The following is a 6,166-nucleotide window of genomic DNA, read 5'->3' on the forward strand; positions in this document are numbered from 1 at the left end:
TGCCAATATTTTTCAGCAGATACAATTAGTTTTGTTATCTAGAAGATCTCCTGTTTATATTACTCATGTTAGAGCCCATTCAGGCCTACCTGGCCCCATGGCTCTGGGAAACGATTTGGCAGATAAGGCCACTAAAGTGGTGGCTGCTGCCCTATCATCCCCGGTAGAGGCTGCAAGAAATTTTCATAACAATTTTCATGTGACGGCTGAAACATTACGCAGTCGTTTCTCCTTGACAAGAAAAGAAGCCCGTGACATTGTTACTCAATGTCAAAGCTGCTGTGAGTTCTTGCCAGTTCCTCATGTGGGAATTAACCCACGCGGTATTCGACCTCTACAGGTCTGGCAAATGGATGTTACACATGTTTCTTCCTTTGGAAAACTTCAATATCTCCATGTGTCCATTGACACATGTTCTGGCATCATGTTTGCTTCTCCGTTAACCGGAGAAAAAGCCTCACATGTGATTCAACATTGTCTTGAGGCATGGAGTGCTTGGGGGAAACCCAGACTCCTTAAGACTGATAATGGACCAGCTTATACGTCTCAAAAATTCCAACAGTTCTGCCGTCAGATGGACGTGACCCACCTGACTGGACTTCCATACAACCCTCAAGGACAGGGTATTGTTGAGCGTGCGCATCGCACCCTCAAAGCCTATCTTATAAAACAGAAGAGGGGAATTGAAGAGATTTTACCCCGAGCACCAAGAGTGTCTGTGTCTTTGGCACTCTTTACACTCAATTTTTTAAATATTGATGCTCATGGCCATACTGCGGCTGAACGTCATTGTACAGAGCCAGATAGGCCCAATGAGATGGTTAAATGGAAAAATGTCCTTGATAATAAATGGTATGGCCCGGATCCTATTTTGATAAGATCCAGGGGAGCGGTCTGTGTTTTCCCACAGAATGAAGACAACCCATTTTGGATACCAGAAAGACTCACCCGAAAAATCCAGACTGACCAAGGGAATACTGATGTCCCTCGTCTTGGTGATGTCCAGGGCGTCAATAATAAAGAGAGAGCAGCGTTGGGGGATAATGTCGATATTTCCACTCCCAATGACGGTGATGTATAATGCTCAAGTATTCTCCTGCTTTTTTACCACTAACTAGGAACTGGGTTTAGCCTTGATTCAGACAGCCTTGGCTCTGTCTGGACAGGTCCAGACGACTGACACCATTAACACTTTGTCAGCCTCAGTGACTACAGTCATAGATAAACAGGCCTCAGCTAATGTCAAGATACAGAGAGGTCTCATGCTGGTTAATCAACTCATAGATCTTGTCCAGATACAACTAGATGTATTATGACAAATAACTCAGCTGGGGTGTAAACAAAAGTTTCCGAGATTGTGTGTTACTTCCATTCAGTATGTTAAATTTACTAGGGCAGCTAATTTGTCAAAAAGTCTTTTTCAGTATATGTTACAGAATTGGATGGCTGAATTTGAACAGATCCTTCGGGAATTGAGACTTCAGGTCAACTCCACGCGCTTGGACCTGTCCCTGACCAAAGGATTACCCAATTGGATCTCCTCAGCATTTTCTTTCTTTAAAAAATGGGTGGGATTAATATTATTTGGAGATACACTTTGCTGTGGATTAGTGTTGCTTCTTTGATTGGTCTGTAAGCTTAAGGCCCAAACTAGGAGAGACAAGGTGGTTATTGCCCAGGCGCTTGCAGGACTAGAACATGGAGCTTCCCCTGATATATCTATGCTTAGGCAATAGGTCGCTGACCACTCAGCTCTTACATCTCACGAGGCTAGTCTCATTGCACGGGATAGAGTGAGTGTGCTTCAGCAGCCCGAGAGAGTTGCACGGCTAAGCACTGCAGTAGAAAGGCTCTGCGGCATATATGAGCCTATTCTAGGGAGACATGTCATCTTTCAAGAAGGTTGAGTGTCCAAGTGTCCTTCTCTCCAGGCAAAACGACACAGGAGCAGGTCAGGGTTGCTCTGGGTAAAAGCCTGTGAGCCTAAGAGCTAATCCTGTACATGGCTCCTTTACCTACACACTGGGGATTTGACCTCTATCTCCACTCTCATTAATATGGGTGGCCTATTTGCTCTTATTAAAAGGAAAGGGGGAGATGTTGGGAGCCGCGCCCACATTCGCCGTTACAAGATGGCGCTGACAGCTGTGTTCTAAGTGGTAAACAAATAATCTGCGCATGTGCCGAGGGTGGTTCTCCACTCCATGTGCTCTGCCTTCCCCGTGACGTCAACTCGGCCGATGGGCTGCAGCCAATCAGGGAGTGACACGTCCTAGGCGAAGGATAATTCTCCTTAATAGGGACGGGGTTTCGTTTTCTCGCTCTCTTGCTTCTTACACTCTTGCTCCTGAAGATGTAAGCAAAAAAGTTTTGCCGCAGAAGATTCTGGTTTGCTGTGTTCTTCCTGGCCGGGCGTGAGAACGCGTTAATAACATTAGTTTGTTTTGTTTTTTGAGACAGGGTTTCTCTGTATAGCCCTGGCTGTCCTGGAACTCACTTTGTAGACCAGGCTGGCAGAAATCTGCCTGCCTCTGCCTCCCAAGTGCTGGGACTAAAGGCATGCGCCGCCACACCCGGCATAATTATTTTTTAATGTATGTGTTTGTGTGTGTGTGTCTATGTAAGTATATGCCACATGTGTGGCCCACAGAGGCCAGAAGAGGGCATCAGATGCCTTAGAACCAGCATGAGTTGCTCTGTGGGTTCTAGGAATTGAACCTGGGTCGTCCTCTGGAAGAGCAGGTAGTGCTCCTAACTGCCCAGCCATCTCTCCAGTCCCAGATCCTGTCTCTCTAGTGGTAAAGTGCATTTAGTGGTAAAGTGCACCCTGTGTGCCAGACATCATGCACATAAGATCTTTTTAAAACTTCACAATAGCATCATGAGGGGGCTAATCTACTATTAACGTGTTATATACCCTATAGATCAGAGAACTTCCAGGTTCCCCAGCTAGATCTGAACTGCACTTGTCTGACTCAGATCCCTTAACCACTGCCTTGGCTCACCCATCTTGACTGAACTGCCTTGGGGCAGGGTGAGGAGGGCACAGCCTCAAAAGGGAAGATGGGAGAATTCAGCTATGTGCCTTCTATTAGGGTCCGAGGGCAGGCAGGGAGTTGTCACACCCTGGGTGAGAAAAGATAGGGCCAGAGCCAAGAAGGCCAAGTGGAAGGACAAGGTGAAAGAGAAAAAGCATCTATGGGCCCATCTGTCCAGTTTACCCAGGAATTGGCGCTACACCTCCCTGCTTGCCACCTTCCCTTAGAGAGTGCCAAAAACTGAAGCAGACAGAAAGGGTATAGTCATGATAAGGGTTATGAAAAGAGCTAATAGAGACGTCTGTCTGATCTGTATCTGTTCATTTGGAGCTGGGGGATGGGGTGTAGGGAGCACTCAGGATTGGGTAGAGGGAGCACTCAGGATTGGGTGGAGGGAACACTCGGGATTGAGTGGAGGGAGCACTCAAGCACAACTACCAGAGTCCCCTCTCCACCACTCTGGATGGATGGTGGATGCACTTCAGAACCCTAGGTTTTAGTGGACACTTCAGCCACTGCTCTCCAATGAGGTCCTCTTCCTGTCACTGCAGAGGATGAGATGGAAAAGGACCAAAGGCCATTGCATACAGAGGGTTGTCTCCCAGCAGTCCAGGGAAGAGGTCCTCTTCCAAAGGGGTAACTGGATGAGACATTTCTAGGCCTGTTCCCAACTTTAACCGGGCATGGAGACTCCCTCAGCAAACACTTAATGAGCCCAATTACACTCTGACATTTTCCCCCATGTCTGCCAACAGCCACCCTGCATTTCTCCCAGCCAGGCCCCAGGTCCTGGCCCTGAGAAGGGGGCCTGGCTAGCAGGCCAACCTCAGTTGGTCCTTGCCCGTCTGGGCTTTGGTTTCCTGGTCTTTAAGGAGACGGGACTAGGTTGAACATGATCTCTTGGGACATTTACAGGCAGAGCTACAGTGGGAAATCAGCAGGAGCAGCTGTGTGTGGAGGGGAGGCCAGGCCAGGCTGTAACCCCGCCTTGGCTGCATAAAAGCAGCTACTGGGTAGGTGAATGTCCATCACCTCAAGTTACAGCAGAAAAATCACCTACCACCAGTCTACCAGGTCCTCAGGTCAGAGGTTTTACAGGCTCAGAGTAGAAGATGCAAGTGAACTGGGCTAGGTTCCCCTCCCCCACACACCCAGAGATGTCTATGCTCACATGGCTATGAGCAAAGTCAGAGGAGGCCACCAGACCAGGGACCCAGTTATACAAGGAGGTTTCTGGAAGAGGAGAAACCTCATAAAGTTCCTATCCTGGTGGAGCCAGATGCCCTTTCAGTAAGCTGGAGGAACTGCCACCAAGGTTGGTGTGGCCTCTCTGCCACCTCAGCTACCTCCTTACCGCCATCTCCCAGAGTGAGCAAAGGAATCAGCTCTTTAGTACATACAACCAATGATACCTAGCCAAGCTGGCTGGGACCCAGGGAGCTGATGAAGGCTTCTGTCTAGCCAGTATCTGTTTACAGGGGGCTGAGAGGTGGGGTGGAGGGAGCACTCAGGATTGGGTGGAGGGAGCACTCAGGATTGGGTGGAGGGAACACTCAGTATTGGGTGGAGGGAGCACTCAGGATTGGGTGGAGGGCACACTCAGTATTGGGTGGAAGGAGCACTCAGGATTGGGTGGAGGGAACACTCAGTATTGGGTGGAAGGAGCACTCAGGATTGGGTGGAGGGAACACTCAGGATTGGGTAGAGGGAGCACTCAGGATTGGATGGAGGGAGCCCTCAAGCACAGCTTTCTGCTCTCCACCACTCTGGACAGATGACAAATGCATTTCTGAATCCTGGATTTTAATGGAGTTCTCAGCTACTGTCCCTCTCATGAGGAATGCAGAGGACAGAATGGAAAGGGGGTCATCTTATGACTCAGATCCTACAGGAGTCAAAGGGCCCCACCTAGAGCACTAAGATGGATAGTCTGAACAACAACAGACTGCCGGTGTCCCAGCCCATACGACAGGATGCTTGGGCCTGGGCCCAGGAAGCAGAAGCCAGGCCTGAGGTTCCACAGGACAAATGCCAGATAGCCATGTCTGTCTCCTATCTCAAGTAGTGACAACAGAAACCTGTTTCCTCCCTGGGGACTTTTGAGTACTTAGGATTGGGAGTGAGCTGGCCAAGAGCTTTGGAAAGTCAAGATTCCATCCAGCTCCAAGGAAGGGTGAGAGGGCAGAGGAGGTGAGGGGGTGTGGTGGTACAGAGTAAGATCACAGCCTCTGTCTCTCCATGCCCTGCCCGCTCCTCACTCCTTGGTGTCTGGGTGCTCCAGGGGACCTCGCTCCTCTCTGAAAGCCCTAAAGATAGTGGCTTCCTCTCCTGAGCCTTAAGACTCTTCTGAAAGACCCCACAACCCAGTCTTAGGAAGTAAGGAAGTTCTTCTTACTATCTAACCTGCATCTCTCCTTGCATGGTCCTCAATAGCAATTCAGAGTAACTACCTCTAATGTGGGGGGAAGGGAAAGCTACCCTTAGGACTCCTTTTCCCCTCTGTTGCCTGGAAAAGACTAAGAACCCCAACTTGTGGGGGTGGGTGCTCTGAACCCTATGCCCTCTCCCGGGCATCCCTGAGCCTGCATCCTGGCAGAGCTTGCCTTGATTCCCCTTTCCTTTAAGTGCTGAGAAGAGTAGCACCTCAAAACAAACCCTTTCTACAGCCCCCACCCCGCCCCGCCCTCCCAAAGTAAGAGTGCCCCAGGGGCCCAGGGGAGGAGAGCCTGGAGGTTCCAGGGATAGCTTCAGAGGAAGTCTGGGGAGTGGATCAAGCTAAGAGGGCACCTTCTTAGCTGAAAATAAGGATGGCCCTAGGATTGGTGGAGGGGTTAGGATATAAAGACCTTTGATGCCTGAGAAGGTCACAGGTCGGGGCAAGTGGTGGGGGTGTTCTTTGCAATCCCCAAAAGACCCTCTCTCCCGTAGAACCCATTATGCCGGCTGCCTCTTTCCCAACCTCAGCTTCAGGTTAAGTTCGATATCCCTAGGTCACAAGGCGGGGCAGGCAGGGACCTCACTGCTACCCCCAACCCATCCAAGCCACCTTGCTAAAACTTGTACCCCCACCCTCTGCCCCGCATCAGTCAGTCAGCGCTGGGATCCGGGAGTCTGGCGCCCCCGCCTAC

General features: G+C 50.0%; 1 protein-coding gene across 8 annotated transcripts in view; it reads right to left on the reverse strand.

Moving 5' to 3' along the window:
* The window catches only part of Zfp385c (zinc finger protein 385C), a 66,248-nt gene that overhangs the window by 40,869 nt on the left and 19,213 nt on the right, over nucleotides 1-6,166 (reverse strand). The gene's annotated exons all lie outside the window — the stretch shown is intronic.

Source organism: Mus musculus, chromosome 11 (assembly GCF_000001635.26).
Source record: "Mus musculus strain C57BL/6J chromosome 11, GRCm38.p6 C57BL/6J".
Classification (NCBI taxonomy): Eukaryota; Metazoa; Chordata; class Mammalia; order Rodentia; family Muridae; genus Mus; species Mus musculus.